The sequence below is a fragment of the Euprymna scolopes genome, chromosome 40 (genome assembly GCF_053919585.1).
Source record: "Euprymna scolopes isolate OS-2025 chromosome 40, ASM5391958v1, whole genome shotgun sequence".
NCBI classification, from domain to species: domain Eukaryota; kingdom Metazoa; phylum Mollusca; class Cephalopoda; order Sepiida; family Sepiolidae; genus Euprymna; species Euprymna scolopes.
The window spans coordinates 63,934,876-63,940,751 of NC_136521.1; positions in this window are offsets into that span (position 1 = coordinate 63,934,876).

The following is a 5,876-nucleotide window of genomic DNA, read 5'->3' on the forward strand; positions in this document are numbered from 1 at the left end:
AATCGAAACTTTCAATGACAAATCTATCTATACATCTATAAAAGCGAACGTGTCTGTGTATCTGTCTGTGTATCTGTCTGTCTGTGTGTCTGTGTGTGTACATTTCCCTACACAATATATCTGTTAATTTTGAGTCTACAGACTCGAAATTTGATATACAGGGTACTGAGATTTGAGAAAATCTATGTGAGAGATTTTCGGACAGAAATTTGGCTGTTAAAGGGTCAAATTTCAACGATTTGACCTTTGAGAACTCTACCAAACTCCTCCGGCAATTTTGGGTCTAAAAACTTACAATTTTAGATATAGGTTCATTGGATATGGATTTAACTTTATAACTCGATTTGTGCCCAAAACAATAAATTTTAAGGGGTCATAATAGGGGTCAAATTCAAAAAAATTTGACCTCTGCAGTTTCTAGTTTCTACCAAATTTCTCAGACAATTTCTGGTGTAAACATTTGAAATTTTACATAATTGGTATTCAGAGATAGGGCAAGCTTTTTAATCGGTTTGGGTCGAAAATTTGTAGTTACCAATATATAAATGTATGTATGTATGTATGCATGTCTGCCTTAAACTTTGGACAGAGGCAACGGATTTACACAAGATCAGTATTGTTTTGAAGTTCGACCTTTCAGACGACAAACATCGAAAAATTGGCTAAAAATATTAATATCTTCACCTTCAACTGGGCACTTTTCTACTTTTTCGCCGATATTTTTTAAAGTTATCCTTTCATATCGACTGTCTACCATTAGTTAAAAACCTACGTTACTTCCGGTTTGGCGGTGGTCGTAACAGCAAAGACGTCAGGTTTTTTCCCGTTCTTTTCCTCCTTCGCGGTACGGGTTGGAGCCTGCCTTCCTACTACCACTTTTTTTTTGCTTCACATACACATCCAAACACCCGGGCAACGCCGGGCTAAAATGCTAGTATGGAATATATTTTTATAGAAAATAGATCATAAATGCTTAAAGTGATATAATTTTTAACAATCACAAATACAGGTCAGTGACCATAGACTTACTCTTTGAGATAACCGGGATAGTGGAAGTCCTTGGTATTTTGAGAACCTCATGTCTTTTCAAAAAGAAAAGGACCCAATAATTCTGTTAAAAATAGAATGTATGTTTTTTTTTTAAAAAGGCATCACCACTTATCAAGGCAAAGAGGCCACTCTAGGATAAGGGTTAAAGAGTGTACAGTAGAAATTAGACAATATAGTAATCGTTAGTAATGGAGATTCAGTAAATTTGTTAACTTATATGGAACGGCTCATCAAAAACTTGTTTACGTTAGACTTGAAGACAACAATATTGTAGTCAACTGGAAAGCAGGAAAACGGAAGACAATCCCATAGGCGTGCAGTTCTAAGAAATAAGCTTTGTTCATGGAATCTACGTTTAGGTTTAAGCACAGATAAAGAGTGGGGGAAATTATTGATAGTGTTTTCTGCTAGACGTGTGTTTCTTGTGAAAGTTTGGCGAGAGGAGACCATAGAATGGAGCTCAGCCGAGCACCTGCTATGAAAATAACGATAACGCAGATACAAACTCGTAATATCTCTTCTGTGAGAAAGAGGTTGCAGGGAAGAGAGAAGGACATCTCCTACGAGACTACGAAGTCTATTTTGAACTCTATCAATCAGGTTAAGTCTTTTCTAGCAGCTCCTGCCCAATCAGGTTAAGTCTTTTCTAGCAGCTCCATGCTTGGACGTACCTGGCTCTTATATAGATAGAGAATTGCATCAGCAGTGAAATATCTACTGGCTCGATAGAAGGATCCCACCATTTTTCCAGCGGCCTTGGCAACGGATTTAATATATACGTTCCATTTAAAATCAGGAGTAAAGGTCAAGCTAAGAAGCTTGTCAAAACATGAGGCTTCCCCAAGGATGTAAAAACGAAACTAGATTAGTTGGGATGGCAAGCAGAAATGAGATTTATTTTTTAATTAGTTCAGTATTTTAGTTGTGTTTTCTGATCTATTTTCATCACTATTATTATCCACGTTTTTACTCTTATTTTTATTTCTTTGTTTACTTGTTTATTTATTATTTGGATTAATTTTAGCGAATGACAAATCAAATACTCTTTGCATTTGGGCCGGAAGTAGCAGTAGTAAGAATAAAATCCATAATTTGGTATCCTTATATCAACTGTTAACTAGGGCTTTGTTATAAAAATCTTTGTGTTTATTAAATATTTCCTTGGATGAGGAGAGTTTTTTTTCTTTGTATAATACACTCACATCTAGAAAAACTCGTAAAAGGAAACTCATTTGGTTCACTCCTGATAAGACATCATTAGCTACATACTACAATGATATAAGGAGTAAAAGTTTGACACCTATTGTTGACTGGCACATCCTAAAAAAGCGAAAATTTGCCAGTCACTAAATTCACCTTCCCTTCTTTGCTTAAATGAAAAACTATTTATCACAAAATTTAAGGATAGGGATAAATTCTTAAATAAGAAACCTCCATAAATTGCAGACATTACAAATTGCATCTGCTCTCTCACTTGCGAATTACTCCCCAATAAATTCAACTCTAACACGACCCATATGCAATATCCGACAGTTGAACACCTACACATCCTAACCTCCTCAAGTCCAACATTCACGAAATCCAAAACTACACTTTTCCTGAGTGAAATCATGTAAAATAAAATAAAGACAAAATTTAACCATCATAAGTTTAGGAATGACATATATCCTGAGTTTTACAATTACCATCATTATGAAAAGTCTTTAATAAATTTACTAATACATAAATTAATGAATCAATATTAAATGAACAAACTTTTTTACGCCTCTACCCCCCACCCCTCCCTCCCTTCAACCGTTCACTGGAAGCCCAAACCACATTCAACAGACCCGGATAAATTCCTAATATCTTCTCAGCATGTTACATTAAAATAAAATAAAAAAAGGGAATTTTATGACACACTGACCCTATAAAGTCTCAGACAGGGACGAACGAGCCTCTCGCTTGTTAAAGATAACATCTGTGTAACTCTAGATTTAGAAACCAATCCCCTCTAACCCCTAACACCAACACGAAAATTAATACAGTAACCGATAAATAAGTTAATAAACAAATACGAGAATTAATTACCTAATAAATTCGCACCCAATTCAACCATGTTTCTCGGCGAAGCTAAATCTTCGCACTCATGATATAAAAAAAAGCCTTCTTTTGCTGAGGACTAATTTTAGCTCTTCATTTAGAATTCCGTTTTCGGAAATAAGGGTTATTGCCTGATGAGGTCTCTAGTTAGTAAATACTAGTAGACCGAAACATGCTCATGACTGCGTAGCAACAAACTATTGCTTATGTAAAGACAAATATATATATATATATATATATATATATATGTGTGTGTGTGTGTGAAATAAAATGGAGATGGAAGGACCTGGATACTCAACGTTTCGCCCGATTTATGCGGGCTTCTTCAAGAGGGATGGTCATTGACGAGAGAGTCGGAGGATTGGGGCTATATATAATGATGGGGGAGAGCAGCGTGTTTTCCTTATGTAAATTAGATGTCATATGTACATGTATATACATTTTATTTTTTATTTTTATTTTATTTTATTTGTATCGCGTTTAACCGGTGTCTAACCGTTTAACCGGCGTTTAACCGGTGACAAGATTGAACCAACTATCAACTATACGTATGAAAGAGAAAATAACAACTCCATACCTTTTCTGGACATCAATATCATAAATAACAATGATCATCTAAGTTTTAAAGTCCATCGGAAGTCACGAATAAAAATGATTACATACACTTTTACTCTCATCACGATGATAAAGTAAAAAGAGGTATTCTAATAGGATTTTTTCTTAGGGCCCTGAGAATATGCAATGAAGAATACATCGTGGAAGAATTTGAGTATATCGAACGTACATTCATGAACTTGCAATACCCTACACATTTTTTGGCAAATACAAACAGAAAAGCACTAAAAATTTACCATAACCGAAACCGAGACCATTCCCTAAATAGCCAGACACACAACAGGCAATTAATATTACCAACTAATAAAAACAACGACACAATCTATAAGAACCTAAATAAGACAGGCATTCAAATAACAAAACTAAACTCTTTAACAATTAGGGATCTAACACATAAAATTATAACTAATACCAACATTAACACCAAAGCCGGAATATATTCCATACCCTGCCTTGATTGTGGAAGAATATACATAGGAGAAACTCAACGTAATTTAAATAAAAGAATATATGAACACAAAAGAGATGTAAAAAACAACAATACACTCAACGCCATATTTTGTCACATCATGGAAAACGACCACCAGTTTGATTTTAACAAAGCAACTTTCCTTAAACACATACATAACAGATCCACACGACGTTTAATTGAGTCAGCTATAATCTCCCATTCCAGCAATATAATTAAGCAAAGAAAAGTTTTTTTCCACGTTGCTCCCTTTCTGTCGAAAATAATTATTAAAGAAAACAACTTAGACACCGGTTAAACGCGATACAAAAAAAAAAATCGTAATTTCACTTAATTTTATTTTTATTTTACTTATTTACTGTATTTTATCATTATCTATTTTTAGACTCCATTTTATCACCTCCTATTCTTATTTTTAGACACCATCTTTTAAGTTACTGCGCTATTTTATCCCAATTCAATTATTTCTAATTTAAAAAAAGATTCTTTCGTAATCTCGTGTCATTTTATTTATTTAATCTATCACCGCTATATTTCCAAAGACAATTTTTTTAAATCTCTACGATATTTTATCTTTTAGACGTAATCCAGTACACTAGTTTACTCTATTTTAGTTTTTTTTTTCTCTCATAAAATGTATATACATGTACATATGACATCTAATTTACATAAGGAAAACACGCTGCTCTCCCCCATCGTTATATATAGCCCCAATCCTCCGACTCTCTCGTCAATGACCATCCCTCTTGAAGAAGCCCGCATAAATCGGGCGAAACGTTGAGTATCCAGGTCCTTCCACCTCCATTTTATTTCATATCGTCGGATTTAATCCAGCTCAACAATCATATATATATATGTTTATATTAAATAAGAATTCTGTATTAATTAAAATATAATATTTATGGTAGCCTGCTAGTCTATCTCTATAATTATTGAATTCTGTGGGCCTTCCTTGATTTCTTGCTTGTATCTTGTCTTCGACGACAAGGCGATTCCATTTTTTTTAAAGGATGACAGGTGTCGCTATTTATGGTAATATTATGCAGTATGAATAATCCAACTAGGTCTGTGGCTTCTGCAGAGTCCAAGAAGCTCATTGGCACACTCACACAAGATGACCTCCATGGGTCCTTCCTGAAGTTGTTGGAACAGTAAAACAAGTGCGTTGCAGCCGGGGGAGATTACTTTGAAAGTTAGGGCTAGAGTTTCATGTGTTTACTATCAATAAAAGTGTCTGCACAAAAGAGTCTGGAAACTTATTTAAGGCAGCCCGTAGAATGGTTGCAGCTCAAGGATGCATCCGTTCTTGTCAGAAATATATTTTGTAGAAAAGGAATTTTAATGGAACGCTTTTTAAAGTGGAAATGTTTCGACTCTGGTTAATTTTTATTCTTATTAAATAAGGATTTCCGTCGAAAAAAAACGCAGCAAAAACAAGATGATAATCGAGACTGAAGGGGAGAGTTGCAATCATCTGCTAATCTATTTCGAACTGATTTTATCTACATTTGAAATTAGCTTCTCTCGTTAGGAGCGCCATTAAGCTCTTCTCATTAGCACGTCTCTGTGTCAGGCAGATGACAACGGCGGTGCACACCAGTTTGTATCTTTCTATGAATAATCAGTTACCTGAGATTTGTTGTTGTTGGTAACGGTGGAG